At 51.0% G+C, this 15,586-nt stretch overlaps 1 protein-coding gene and 1 long non-coding RNA gene across 2 annotated transcripts in view; one reads left to right on the top strand and one right to left on the bottom strand.

The window, feature by feature from the left end:
- The window catches only part of LOC135909808 (uncharacterized), a 60,670-nt gene extending 47,372 nt beyond the window's left edge, over positions 1-13,298 (top strand). Inside the window, exon 14 of the mRNA XM_070532454.1 lies at positions 13,275-13,298. The gene's annotated coding sequence lies outside the window, so the exon portion shown is untranslated. The remainder of the gene's footprint in view (positions 1-13,274) is intronic.
- LOC135909809 (uncharacterized) overlaps positions 1-15,586 on the bottom strand; it is an 87,302-nt gene that overhangs the window by 50,544 nt on the left and 21,172 nt on the right. The window lies entirely within an intron of this gene.

The raw sequence follows: 15,586 nt of genomic DNA, 5'->3' as shown, positions 1-15,586 counted from the left end.
TGACTCGCATCTGCCGCTGCAGAGCAAGCCGCTCATGTTGGTGGAAAGCTACAGGTGCCTCGGAGTGACAGTGGCGGCAGCGGTGTTGTGCCATTACCACAAGCCCGGATTCCGAATCTGCAAGATGCGGAATCTATCCTGCGAGCGCCATAATTCTCCCTTCACAAGACAAGATGCTGCGCCGTCGTGCGGGAGAAGCCTCGGCGAGCAGCGTGTTTAGACGTGTCCGCGTGTGCCAGACGGCCCGGCGCCGCACCTCCCTTGCCTGGAGGTCACCGCGCGCGCGAACTTTGAACCGGGTGGCCAGCGCGGTCGCTGGTTGGACCCCTCGGACGACCGTCGTGTGCTGACTTTGTATTGGGCCGTTTGAGTGACAATGGGCCTCGGGGATTATAAAAGCAGCGACACGCCGCTCGAAAACAGGATCCGCCGACCCCACCGGGAGAGAGTGTCGCTCCCGACTGGGGTGAGATGTGTCACGCGTTTTCGCCGGACGTCGTCGTGCGAGAACAGTCGCGTTTGTTGTGAGCACTCGGCCCCAGTGCCGACCCGTTCATGCCCTGTATGATAACCTGTATATAATGTATAAAGTCCCTTTTGTTATTCTCATCGACGCCAGGCTCGGAGTCATCGCTACCAACGCTCTGTCACGAAACGGGTGACGAGCGCTACGGGACCACAAAGCCGTAATCGTGGTGCAGCGGTACAAGTTCGTAACACTGGTGGCACCGGTTGGGTGTCGTAACACTGGTGGCAGCGGTGGGATACCATAACACTGGATGGCAGCTACGGGATTGACCGGCATCAGCTACCTCGGCGCGGTGAGTGCCTGAAGTTTACCTCAAACACCAGACTTTCTCTGACACAGGTTATAGTAGCTTAGGGAAGGATTTGGTGTTGCATTGTGATAACCTTGTGTGTTTCAAGCCTAGTAAGAGTGTTTTGAAAACCAGGGGATGCTGAGGGGGTAAACAGGGCAGTGTGTGATATACTTGCATATGTCTTACTAGTAGTGTTATAGTAGCGTACGGCAGGTATATTCAAAAAGGGTAAACAGCAGGAGGACAGTGTGAACGATGGAGAAGTACAAGGTGAAGGAACTTCTCGAAATTTGTGAGGAGTTGGGCATTGAGTTGGGCTCAACCAAAAGAAAGAATGCGATCCTTGAGGTCATGAGGACTGGGGACGTAACGGCTGAGGAGGCCGCTGAGGCCTGGGCGGATATCAATGAACGACGGGAAAGGGAGGAAAGGAGAGAACAGGAACGTCGCGAAGAGGAGGAAAGGAGAGAACAGCAACGTCGCGAGGAGGAAAGGGTGGAAAGGAGAGAGATTCGTGAGCACGAGCTTAAAATGAAAGAGTTGGAGAACCGAAATAACTCGCCGGCGCCTAGTCTCACTTCTAATGTTCCCAGAATACGCGATCAACTTCCGCCCTTTGTCGTCGGAGAGGATATGGCCAAATACCTCGTGAAATTTGAGCACGTGTGTGAACGGAATAGCATTGAGCGATCCCTTTGGGCACAGAATCTGTTAGCGTTGCTTCCTGGGGAGGCATCAGACGTAATAACTTGCTTATCGAAAGAGGCGTTTGAGAGCTACAGTGATGTGAAGGAAGCGCTACTGCGGAAGTACAAATTGTCGCCCGAAGCTTTCCGGCAGAGGTTCCGGTATGCAAAAAAGGGTAAGGAGTCGAATGTTGACTTCGCGTTTCGTCTAAAAGCCGACTTGGTGGAATGGCTGAAGGGCGAAGAGGTTTACGACGACCGCGACAAAATTGTCGAATGCATCGCGTTGGAGCAGTTCTACCGTTGCATTGATGAGGATGTCCGGCTCTGGCTGCAAGATAGGCTAAAGGAGGTTAAGCTAAACAAGGCAGCAGAGTTAGCGGAAGAGTATTACACACGCCGCAGCTTGCACAGCAAGGCAGTGCGCATAGAAAAAGCAGATAGAAGAGATGGGTTTTACGGGAAGCCCGACGAACGGAAGGAAATCACGCGTCGCGAGTTTCGGGACGACGAGTCCCTTCCCAAAGAAACTGTAAGGGATGGACAGAATGCATCTCAGAATGATGACGATGGTCCGAAACAGCGAAACGAAATGACGCGTTCTTTTGAAAAACGGAGACCGTTAACCTGCTACAATTGCAAAAAGCAAGGGCACATCGCTGCAAGCTGCCCAGAGAGAATTGCTTTTGCAACGGTACAGGAAACTCACAAAAACATACGTCTATTGGAGCCCTATGTGCAGGAAATTAAGGTAAACGGCAAGAAGTGCCGAGCACTGCGGGACTCTGCAGCAACTATGGACGTTGTTCACCCGTCTTTCGTCTCCTCGAGGGATTTTACGGGAGAGTGCGTTAGGATACGGCAAGTGGCCGAGAAGGAGAGTGTCTGTTTACCGATCGCAACGGTTAGCATTGAAGGAGAATTTGGGAAACTTAACACCGAAGCCGCTGTGTCAGCCGCCCTCCCGGAGCAATTTTCCTACCTCTTCTCAAATAGCTCGGAACAGCTGCTGAGGGATCAGGGCAAATCATTCTTTGCCGACGTGGCGTACATGGCCCCCACGCGATCCAAAGCGCGCCCGCTGTCGAGGGAACTTGACTTAGCGTCGGTGAGCGAAAGGCGGTGCGGCACACGGACCGATCACGGTAACTTGAGTGGCGAGCAGTCACGGGAGAGGCAGAGCTCGGAGGCTGGCCTAGACGAGCGGGTCCTGGAAGTGAGTGGGAGTGACGCGTGCAGTGCTAGCCGCGATATAGACTCGACGCCGCAATCAGGCGACGCGGGCTCCACACTCGCTCCGGTTTCCGCCAGCTGGCAGGAGCAGGCTGCAGTTGAAAGGGAAACTCGGATTCGCGAACAACAGGAAGATTGTTCACTAGCCGATCTGAGGAAGAGCGTCAAACGGGGAGTGAAAGAAAAGGGGGTTTCATTTGGCAAGGAATCTGGCTTATTGTACCGCCGCTACACGGATAAGCAGGGTCGCAAATATAAGCAGCTTCGGATTCCGCGAAAATATCGCCGGGAAAAATGAATGACCTCATTTGCTTCCTCAGAAGTATGTTTTCGGTCCAAGCGATTTCAAGGGGACCATTCTATTTGTAATTATTATTGCTGATTAATAATTGTTTCTATTTTGTTGTGTTGATTTGAAAACTGATTGTTTAAGCCTTGTGTGCTAGATCGTACACCTGCCTCTTGTTGCAGCGGGAGAAAAAAGGGGAAAACAATTTAGTTAGGTTGATTTGAATTATGGCCTTGTCTGGTGTTTGACGGGAGACAGAGGGCACTTGTTCGTGTTGGGTGTTGCCTTTTGCCGGTCGGTTTTGCAAGCTGCAGAACGACCAAGCGGGACCAGTGGCGAGAAGCAAGGTCTTAGGAACGACCCGAGCGGAGCTGATCAAGGTGCCTTGGCGACGACGTGGTGAGCAGAGCTCCTGTCCTGGCGAGTCGGACCTGGGCACGTGATGTTACCTGGCGTCCCGACACTGGACGTGAACTTGGACGAGCCTGACGAACGTGCGCGCCTGGCATCCGAGCCACGTGGAGGCAGCTCGTCTTCCCGGCGCCTTATCTGAGGGCGGGGATGCTGTTGTGCCATTACCACAAGCCCGGATTCCGAATCTGCAAGATGCGGAATCTATCCTGCGAGCGCCATAATTCTCCCTTCACAAGACAAAATGCTGCGCCGTCGTGCGGGAGAAGCCTCGGCGAGCAGCGTGTTTAGACGTGTCCGCGTGTGCCAGACGGCCCGGCGCCGCACCTCCCTTGCCTGGAGGTCACCGCGCGCGCGAACTTTGAACCGGGTGGCCAGCGCGGTCGCTGGTTGGACCCCTCGGACGACCGTCGTGTGCTGACTGTATTGGGCCGTTTGAGTGACAATGGGCCTCGGGGATTATAAAAGCAGCGACACGCCGCTCGAAAACAGGATCCGCCGACCCCACCGGTAGAGAGTGTCGCTCCCGACTGGGGTGAGATGTGTCACGCGTTTTCGCCGGACGTCGTCGTGCGAGAACAGTCGCGTTTGTTGTGAGCACTCGGCCCCAGTGCCGACCCGTTCATGCCCTGTATGATAACCTGTATATAATGTATAAAGTCCCTTTTGTTATTCTCATCGACGCCAGGCTCGGAGTCATCGCTACCAACGCTCTGTCACGAAACGGGTGACGAGCGCTACGGGACCACAAAGCCGTAATCGTGGTGCAGCGGTACAAGTTCGTAACACTGGTGGCACCGGTTGGGTGTCGTAACACTGGTGGCAGCGGTGGGATACCATAACAGCGGATAACTACGTACGCGAATACGAGGTGGAGTTGCGCGCAAAGGCCTCGGCGCGTAGTGCTTTCCTGGGGCCGAGGGCTTTGTGGGCGGGCCTTCAGCCGACATGAGGTCACCAGGGAGCTTTGGAAAAGTGTAACAGTGCAGGCCCTCACTTTTGGAAACGCAGTTGTGCGGCTCTCATCCGCGACCCGGCAGGCTCTCGAGCTCCGCCAAAGGGAAGCTGGCCGTACGGCACTGGCAGTGCACGGCTTCACAGCAAATGAGACGGCGCAGGGAGATCTCGGGTGGTCATCCTTCGAGGCGAGGGAGGCGGTCGCCAAGCTGGCATACGAGAGGCGCTTCAGTGGCATGTCACAGTGGCGATTGGCTCGGGAGGCATGCAAATACGTGCACCTCCATTCAGTGGGAACGAAATGGGTTGCCCGAATTCGGTTGCTGGGCGCGCGATAGAGGGAGGAGGCTGTCCGACGCACTGAATCCTTTCGGCGCGGCACAACGCAGAGGGTGCGGGAGCAGAGGGCCGAGACCAAAACACGGAGAAGCATCTCGAACGAAGACTGCCCTCGCGGTATACAGAGCTGGCAAGGCAGAGGTCGTCAGGGAGGCCATCTACAACTCTAGAGTCATGGGGTTGCTGTGCGAGGCTCGCGGTGGGGAGGTCAGAACACGCGTGTTGCAGGCCATGTTCACGACCGATCTCGACACGGTTTCCCTTCGATGCCAGTACGTGAGATGGTAACTATCACGGACGTCGAAGTTGAGTGTTCGGGCTTGCATCCGTTGCACCCTGTACCCGGGGCACCGCCGCAACGGACGATTGCGATGATGCGCTTGCGGGGGCGCTTGGCTTCCACGGCGGCGCGGAGCCTCCCCGCAGAGGAGCAGTGGAGGCGACAAGAGGTGGCTGGAGCAATATTGGCGTGAGCAGGCGCTGCGGCGGCCGCGTTATGAAAAAGGTGGAAAGGCGACATCAGATGTGCCGGCAGAGGCGCATTAGAAGATATATTTCCTTCTTTTTTTCTTTTCTCTGGCCCGATCCGGGATTGCCCGTCGATCTCCCCTTTCAAAAGGATGAGGCCGCAGACATCATCGTCATCATTCACGAAAAGAAGTTTCCGTGGCTTTTTTTATCATTTCCTTTACTTAATGCATCCCCGTTAGCGACACGGCAACTCGCCGCACGACGTTTGGAATTCGCCGACCACCGGCCGACAGCGGCCTTGCTGGCAACAGGCAAGATCTGCCTGTCACAGTACAGAGCTACGTTAGCTTTATTCTCAAACTAGGTTTTCAAACCCTGCCGCGGAAGAGGCCTTTCTGCGTGGAGTCGGACTGCTGCCGACTCGCACAATTCGACGTCAGAGGACTGAAATCCGTCAAGGCCGTGTACCGATGTCCGACTACTGGGGCGTTTGCAAAAATGTAGGGTTCAATCCCTGCGAGCCGGGATGCGAGGGAGAAGTCACATAAAATCGCCTGTGTAGAAAAGGTACCAGACCGAGTTTCAAATGCAACCGCTGCACGAAGCAGGTTTCACAGCTCCGGGGTTCCGATGCACTGCAGGGGCAGCAAGGGCAGGCGCTCATTTTATACTTGCACTGATGTACTAAGACGTCCCAAAGTGAAACATTACCGAAGAGAAAAATCTGGTTGACGTGCGCCTTGGCTAATGGGTTCTCCTTCAGGATCACCAAAAAGCTGGTTCCGAATGTATTTAAAATGAGCAATAGCACCCGCACCGACTGCAGAAATTATGTTAGGGAGGTGGCGCTGGCTGAGCTTCTAGAACCGCCTGGGAGGTGTAGGCCACGGTGTTCAGATCGACGAGTGCCTAATGAGGGGCAAACGAAAATCGAACCGAGGTCACCTCCATGCTGGTGATAGCACTCCTATGGCGCCCTTGGATTTATGCATGCTATGCGTGCGGACAAAGGAGCTGAGGCTGTTCGAAGTTGACAAGAGAGACGCGGCTAGTCTCGGCCCCCTAATCGCCAAAAATATCCTCCCATGCACCACAGTCTACAGCGACGAATGGGCTGCATCTCAATGCATACCCACTGTTGGCGTTGCGCCAAGAGTGGGTATGCAGGTTTGTTGAGGCTGAGTGTGTTGGCAGCATCGATCATGAACAATCTTGAATAGATCACTGGTCTTGTATGGCCCAAAGAATCCCTCAAGTCCAGCCGAACAGGGACGGCAGTACACAGATACAACTATCCCCGACAAAGCTCCGGTGGTTTTGCAAGTGTCAACCCGAACGGACTTAGATACCTCTCCGTGACAAGAGATGAGATGACTCATTGTAAATCAAACAATTGGGACTTCATGTACCAACCAACCCTCCTTTATGGACAGATGACTGTTCTAGAGAAAGAATTTCACAATGAAACAGGTCATCTGCACTACCACTTTCACACGGCCTGTGTTTCTTGTTTCCGAGAAGTGGACGATCTCAGCCTATCTTGTCCCGAGGAATTTCATCCTCAACAGACGTCACCTGTGCTGCGCGAGATCATCCTAACCTGCGAAGAAGCAGCCATCTATGAGAGAAGGCCTCCTCCGGTCCCCTATGGGGATTGGGAACAACTGACACCCTTTGAAAAATCTTACCATGTGGGAGTAGCACAAGGAATGGTTTTTGGCATCTTCACTGTTGAAGGTCATCAAGGAGAAAGGGATCAAAAGCTGTTTCCATTGACCTTTCGTGGCAAGATTTCAGTGGAGCACTATCTCAACGGACTACTCAAAGGTCTTATTAGTGCCGGAATCTGCCAAGCCACTTATCACTATAACATGGCTTCCAAACAAAAGCCAATGGTAGTGATCACAGATAGTACTTAGAAACTCATTGACCACTTGATGCACAATGAAGGATTCTTAACGTTTGTGAATGACTCTAGCGTCTTGAATTACCTTGCAAGATCACATCGCAAACTGGTCCCAGCTTCCCTTCTTCCGGGAAAGAGGCGGGACAAAATGTCATAGATCACCTGCAGTCGTCTCTTGGACTCAAGACCTATCTGCAGACACCTTGGTTAGATTGGAGTCAGACCCTCTGGATTTTTGCAGATCTTCAAGGGCCCAAGATGATGACTTTGGGCGTGTGTTGTCAACGCCTTTACCGAACTTTCATCAATCCTATCCAGCAAGGGTTCCATCGAAGAGAAATCCAATCTCTGAAAGAGATTCTAACATAATATTCCCTTCGAATCAAGGAAACTCCCGAAGACAAAAGAAGATTTTCCGATGTCTGGACCCAGCGGCCGGAGCTGGTGGGCCAGGTGTATTACACTCCTCAAGATGTGAGGTTCGCAGGTTCATGTTTGCCAGAATTCATGAAACCGGGACTTCAAATTGTCGATTACTGGGACGAGGAATACACTTGGGAGTCTACAGGGGTTACAGTGGGTATGCTATGATGTCTGCGGCGCCAATGGGGCACCATTGAACCTAAGCTGGCACACCGTCAATCACAGCGTCAACTTTGTGAACCCTGTAACACGAGCCAAGACGCAACGCATCGAGAGCAAGTGGCAGAAGGCGAAGCGCCGACTCGTTCGGAACAGTAACAAAATGTCGCTGGCTCTCAGGCGCTCACACCTTGCTTGGATCTGGTGGATGTCCGTCAACGTGCGACCGGGGATCACAGACCGCTTCCTTCGGCTGCCGGAAGCAATCGCCCGCCCCTACCCCCTCTGTAAAGCCCCAACCACTCGCATGCGTCGGCAAGCTTCGGCACGCGCCAATGCGTCAAGAGCGTCGGTTGGGAACAGGGCGAAGCGTGTCGATGCGCAGAGATTTTGTCGATTACCGATGCTACAAGTGCGCCGACGCGTGGCGACGCTTCGCTGGCATGCACCAATCAAAGACTGCGATGTGTGGCCGCCGCCTACTATGCCTATAATGGCAGCCAATGTGCAGACGCCGGGAAATCTGCGTGTGGCAAGTCGAATTCCCTGCGCTTTTTAGACCTACGCATTTCCTTTGCTAAAGGTCACGCGTGCTGGCAGTACTTCCCTCGGGCACAAAAGGGCTTGGTGCCATATGATTCCTCCCAGTCAAAGATTGTTAAGCGAGGAGTAGCGATGCTCTGCTTAGAATCGGCTCTCCGCAAATCGTGTGTGCACAAGATGCAGCTTGCCTTTGACAATCAGATTTCCCGTCCCCTGACTCGATGGTAACGCCACTGGTGGAAACCCTCCTGCAGAAGGTAAAAGGATCTAGGGGCAAAGCAAGGGTGAGGACGACTTCTATGGCCATAAGACCTGAAGTAGTGCCGTATATTCACAGGGTCGCTCACAACCTAAGGAATGTGGCAGGCAGGTTTGGAGTCCCCCTTGTCTTTTCAGCCCCTTTTAAGCTGGCGCGGCTCTGCCCGCGCACCTCCCGTGATCCTAAAGGAAGGCAAGGTTGTGGTAAGAACCACACCAAGCCGTATGCCAAATGCAATGTAGGAGTTGTGTATGAAATCCCCCTGGCGTGTGGCAAGTCCTACATAGGGCAGACTAGACGGTGCCTAAATGATCGAGCCAGGGCGCATGAACAAAAGTTAACGAAAGATGAATTGGCGCACTTACCTGCGCACTGCAATGCCTGTCGCTGTGCACCTCTTTTTGAGGAGATAAAGATTCTGGGCAGAAGCCATGACCAGACTGCACGTGAACTGATGGAGGCTTACCACATAAAAAAGAAAGGCCTAGATTGTGTTAGCGATACCTCCATTAGGTTGTTTCAAACGGAAATATATTTTTTTGATAATTGGCTGCCACGATAAGCTGATGTGCATTCTTGTTTGCTGCGATCTGCGCATGTTCTTTTTGCCTATATATGCCCACTGGCTGCTATGAATAAAACAGTTGAAAGTTACCGCCCGTGCTGTTTTTGTGTTTTCTTCCTCTGTCCCCGTCTTTTTTGCGGTCAATATGATTTGCAACCTATGGCCAGGAACCCAGCATATTATCACATGTCTACGAGATGAATAAATATTGCACAAGTATCAGTAAAGCTGAATAAAAAAACAGGAGTTTTCTGTTTTCTTAAGGACATCAGTGGTTTTACGACACTTAACGAGCCCGTGAATATTATTGCTTTCTCTAGTCTTAGTTTCGTCATCTGTTTAACCACAGACAGTACTGCATAGGCTTCTGCAGCAAAGATACTTCTATAGGGGTTCAATACAGCTGTATCAGCGAAAAAGGGACGAACAGCCGCACCAGACGCCAACATGCCATTTTGATGCATCGGTGTATAATTCATAACAAGGGTACTTCGATTGGAGTTCATGGAAATGCATTCGAACTTCGAGCTCTGGTGCGCATTTTGTGCTCTTACAAAACGATGTATCACATTAAATCACCTGCCACTCCCATGGCGGTAATGGCTTAGCTGGAGGCATTAGGCGATGTTTGAGAATTCGCAGGAACTGGCCAGGAACCCAGCATATCACTGGATGTCTACGAGATAAATACGTGTTGCACAAGATTGAGTAAAGTTCAGCAAAAGCAGGATTGCACCGAGAAGAGACGGCGTAACTTACCAAATGTTACGCAACCTCGACCGCTCGCAGCTCCCACAACTTCTTGAAGAATACAACAAAGTTTGGCGTGCCGGAGCCTTGCCACCCTCATGGAAGGAAGCCGTCGTGTCCCCCTTCTCAAAAGAGGCAAACCCTCACGCGAACTGTCTTCCTACCGGCCCGTTTCACTTACATCCGCCGCTGGAAAAGTTTTCAAGGCCATGGCCCTCCGTCGCCTCGAATGGATTTGTGCCGCATTGGACGTCCTGCCTCCTGAACTTAGTGGCTTTCGACGACGACGATCGACAGCCGACTGCCTCGCCGACGTCATCGCCACCCTCGAGGACGCCAAGCACCGCGGAGAAGCAGGGTATCTTGTTTTATTGGACGTGCAGAACGCTTTTGACTCTTTGCCGCACGTTTCAATTGCAGATGCCGTTCGCGCAATGAGTGTCACTGGCCACCTCCACTCCTATGTTGCCGCTTTTTTAAATGGCCGCAGTTTCCGTGTACGAATAGGCAGCACATTAAGTGCGCCACGTCCCGTCACCACCGGTGTCCCCCAAGGCAGCGTACTCAGCCATTTTTTGTTTAATTTGGCGCTCGCTCGCATCAAGCATTTCGATCCGCGCGCTCTTCCTCATGAAGTCCGCATCGCAGTTTACGCTGACGACATTGCCCTTTTCGCCACCGGACCCACTTCCCGCGGCCGGCAGGTTCGTGAAAGCATTCAATGCGCCCTCAATGCTTTCGAAGGCCTCCTTTCCGGCATAGGCCTCAATCTTTCGCCTACCAAAACCGAAGCCCTGCTCGTACACCCTCGTCTTAAAGCACGCTTCGAGGTTCCTAGTCTCAGTCTACGCGGCGTTTCTCTCCCGTGGGCTCGCAGAGTTCGGTACCTTGGCGTCCTTATAGACACCACCGTCTTAGCTTCAGGCCGGCTGTGACCGCTCTTCGCAAGAGCGCCACCAAAGTTGCCAGTGCCGCGCGCTCACTCCTAGCTCGAGGCCGCGGCTGCTCTGCGCAACTTGCTCTCAGAGTGTACAATGCGGGCGCGTCCTCGAGAATCCTGTACGCTCTCCCCTCGGCGTCTCTCAAACCTGCTCTGTGGCGGCCACTCGACCTGCAGCACAGAACCGTCATCCGGCAGATTTATGGGCTCCCGCGCACTTGGCCAATAGGTCCCACTCTGGCTGAAGCCAAAGACTTCCCCCTCTCACTTAGAGCGGAAAGGAGCGCCCTAAACCATGTCGAGCGCCTCCAACGCACGGCGCAGGGGCAAAAGCCAGTCACGCGCTTTCATTTTCTCCCCCACTCTGGCATGGGACGGCGAGCGCTCGACTTTCACTCGCTTGTGAAAATTCCCCCCGCCTGTGGCTGGCTCCCGCCCCTCCCCTATCGTTGCCGCCCGCTTGACATCCGCACGACACTACCCGGGGTGAAAAGCAAGCGGAGCACGCCCACTTGCGCGATTCTTCAGCAGATCGCAGCCACCTTTGATGAGCGACTGTCGGGCCGCGTCCTAGTTTTCACAGAGGGCTCCGTTCTTAATGACGGCTCCTCATCTGCGGCATGTGTGATTCCTGAACTTTCGCTGCACAGGGCGTGCCTCCTCTGCCGCGGCTGTTCCCCAACGCTTGCCGAACTCGCCGCCCTTAATCTGGCTGCAGATCTGCTCATCGAGCGCCTCCCCCCGTCAGTCGCTGTACTCACGGACTCCCGCGCGGCGCTACTCACGCTCGCCAAAGCGGAGAGAGACCCCCTCATCGCGCAACGACTTTCCTTAAAGTTCAATTACGCGCAAGAAATGAGCTGTGATCTCCTTTTCCAATGGGTTCCCTCACATGTCGGAATCGAAGGTAACGGACAAGCCGATCACCTCGCCAAAGAGGCTCACTCTCGTGTCACGCCTCTTTCCAATTTCGTCTCGCTGTTTGACACTGCACGCCAGCTGGTATCAAACGCAGTTAGTGTCAAACACCCGGACTAGCCGCGTCGCCCCCGGCGATCCACCCCGGCCGCTACCTAAACTCGGACTTTCACGCGCCGATAGGGCCCTTTCGCTCTGCCTCCGCGTCGGTTGCTTTAACACAGCAGAGCGGATCTCCCGCCACTCAGGCGCAATTAGCCCTGTTTGCCAGAACTGCAGTGCTGGCGTGAACGAAGCTCAGTCACATCCTTCTCGATTGCGCGGCATATAACTGCGCTCGTGAAGACCTAATCGCCTCCTCTCGACGCCTTGGTCTCCCCACAGCCCGTCCAGAGGACTTCCTGTTCCCGAGGGGTTTTGCGGGCTTACTCAAAAGAGCCTTCCCGGCTCTCAGAGTTCTTTGAGGCCTCAAACCTATACACGCGGCCATAGGCCCCGTTTCACGCTTTTTTTTTTGTCTCCTTCACGGACTTACGCTCGTCTTCTTCCGTCTTTATTCCTCGACACTCTTTTATTCCCATTACCCTTTCCCCGTGCAGTACTGTTGAGGTGACCTCCTAAGCGAGAGACAGTTACAGTACTGGCACCTATCTCTTTTCTCATTCTAAAATCACTTACTACTACAAGCAGGATTTGCATGCTTTTGTAGACATTCACGTTTTTACGAGACTTACCGAGTGTGAATATTATCGCTCTGTCAAGTTTTAATTTCGTTATATGTTTTACCGCAGACAGTACTCCATAGGCTTCTGCAGAGGAGGTACTTGGTAAGGGGTTCAGAAGGTCACATTCAGAAAAAGAGGGACCAACAGCAGCGTAAGATGTGCCTGCGTGGGACTTTGACCCCTCTGTTTAGAATTCAGAGCAGGAGTACTTCGGTTGAAGTTCCCAGAAATGCATAGCGATTTCGAGCTCAGGAGCGTGCTTTGTGATGTCTCGAAAAATACATCAAATTCTATCACTTGCCAATCCCAGGGCGGTAATAGCTTAGCTGGAGACATTATGCGATGTTCGAAGTGTGGGACATCCATTGTCACGCTAAAGTCCCTCACACGCAGTGAAAAAGGCTGCCTCACAGAGGGTCGATTACGGAAAAGTGCAGTGCACGTCGAACCATAATTGGTTTTAGAACACGGATGTTCAACATTAGAGTGGACATTAAGGAAATATGTGAAGCTGATGTATGATCTCCGCAGATGGAGTGACCACTCATTCATTCTACCTATAAGCATTCAATGGTGCTTGTTCTGAAGGCGCCTATGACCAGGCGGATACCTAGAGGGTGGACGCGATCCAGTTTCTTTACTACGCACGGGGCCGCAGAGTTGTATACTATGGCACCATAGTCTAGCCGCGATTGAATGATGCTCTTGTAAATATTCATTGTACACTTCCTGCCTCTACCCCATGTTGTGTGAGATAGTATATTCAGTATCTTCAGTAAGTTCATTGTTTTTAGACATCTCGCTTTGAGATAATTTGTGTGTGATGAAGATAAGCTTAGCCAAGTGTTATACCTAGAAATTTGTGCTCTTTGTCGACAGGTATTTGTTGTCCACACAGTTTCGCGCAAGGATATGGAGCTGTCAAGAGTGTCACGTGACCATTAAGGTTATTATCACTCTTATTATTATTAGAAACATCACTACTACCACATTTAATGTGTTGAAGTCAGCATGACAACTACTTCTGAAGCTTCGTGCTCTCTCACTCTTCTAAAGAGAGCACCAATAATGTACGCCTTCTCGGTGAAAATGGTGATGTCTTGAACATTGCTGATGGATTTACAGAACATTTATGTTCTGTATATGGTGTAGAGATGCTTCAAGTAACCATCATCAATATGGCGTGCTGTGTACGCTATCAGTCAATGAACACCTTGTTTTCAAGTGTGTGAAGCGCTTCAAACCTTCCCTTTCTTGTGGTACTGGTGGTATTCCTTCCGCAGTGCTTAACTCTTTCAGACGCTGTCTACACAATTGTGTAAAGCAAGAGAGTGCATCAACTGCAAAAGCACTGATGAAAGTAATTATATTTAATATGTGTTGCATACATTTTGGAACACAAATTATTGGAACTGTGCTGCAATTATGAATAACGTGCAGAATGTTTTAGTAAAATGAGTGGGAAGGTCCGGTTGTGTGTTTTTGCTCTGTGTCAGTATGTTGCATGTAGTGGGTTCACTTCTTTCATTGTTTCTCACAATGTCATGCACCAGGCATAATCTTCAAGTGGCTGGATAAGCGCTTTTCAAATCACGAAATAGTTTGTTCTCATTTAATGTGCTTCTAGTGAGTTCTCGCATCGAGTCCAAATTCCGTAAACTTTACAACACTTACTAAACAATTGAAAATTATTAATATTTTCGGCAGCTGCACACTTTCTATCATTCTGAAGATGCAAGAGAAATGGCGAAAGCAAGTTTTTAATCAACTGAATAAAGCGGTGTCTGAAAGGGTTAAGGCGTATGGAAGCACACTTGTTCCCTGTTCCCACCAGCATCTTTAATGGTCCCTAAAGTTTGGTACGTTTTCTAGCACTCGCAAGGTAGCATGAACATTGCCCACGTAGAACTCGGGTGCAAGACATGCAGTTACCAACTGCCGGCCTGTATCTATCCTCTGCAGTGCGTGAACAGTATTTGAATCTGTAATGCACTTCTTGCTTTCTGTTAGTGCTAAGTAAGAACACTAATGAACAGCATGACTTTGTGTGCCAACGGCTTAAAACTATAGTCAAAAGTGTTCACCACTGCATCAATCTCGAAAAAGACAGTTTTTCACCCTCAAACTGGTGCAGAAACAATAACGTACTCTTAAATACTTCCAATACTATGGCATTAGGTTATATGCTGAAAACACGCCATGTGCAATCTTCGTACACCCTTCGGCATGCTTCACTGCCCAGGTTCGATGAAATGAAAGATCTTGGTGTGTACTTCGACAAAACGCTAAGCTTCTCCTCACACAGATAATCACACAACGTGCCGTGCCCTTCCCGCTCTTGGAATTGTATGTCGTATGTTACATGATTTCCACCCACCTGTTCTGTTTCTGAAATTTTATTTGGTGTATGCCTTCCACTGCAATAGTATGTCTCTGAAGATGGGGTGCAAAGTGCAAATCTAATGCCAACCTCATCCAACGTGCCCAGAATAATTTGACATCCATCTTCAAGCACCACCTTTGCCATTCTGGGTAGCATAGTTCAGCGTTCTCAATACCTCAAATAGCAACTCTAGACTTACACGCGTATTCATAAATGCATCTTAACTTGAAGCCCTTGCTTGATTTTATTTAAATGACTTCTGTTGTGAACGAGCAGAAGGAAACGCAATGAGCGTCTTGAGCACGTTCATGCCATGCGTCATAGAAATAAAGTCAAGCACGGGCTTCAAATTAAGGTGCATTTATATATACAGAGGTTAATTGCTCAGACTTTTTGTTCCTGAATAAGGTGGTCCATGACATTATACATTCCCAAAAGTTTCTTGATTATATGCATTTTTCGCACGACAACAGTATACCAGGCAGGAATCAGCATTCTTTGCCTAGCCTTGTTGCATCCAAGAAAGATCTGATAATTGTGCTTGTATTGACATACTTCAGAGTTCATTTCCTGTGTTTTGTGTATGTGTAGATAATCACGTATGATTAACTCCCCTTTACCCTTCTTCGTTTTCTTTTTCCCTATTTGTTTCCCCACCGTTTTCATTTCTCGCATTGCTTTGTCTACCACATTAATGTTTTCTGTACATTCTGTCTCACAGCCTGTTATGTACGCCGCTTTTTTGTGACTTTGTGGAATAAAGCATTATTATTATTATTATTATATTGCTTTTTAAGTGCTCCAGTAC

The sequence above is a fragment of the Dermacentor albipictus genome, chromosome 1 (genome assembly GCF_038994185.2).
Source record: "Dermacentor albipictus isolate Rhodes 1998 colony chromosome 1, USDA_Dalb.pri_finalv2, whole genome shotgun sequence".
NCBI lineage: Eukaryota > Metazoa > Arthropoda > Arachnida > Ixodida > Ixodidae > Dermacentor > Dermacentor albipictus.
Note: the sequence above shows the minus strand (reverse complement) of the source record. Positions and strands in the feature narration are given on the sequence as shown.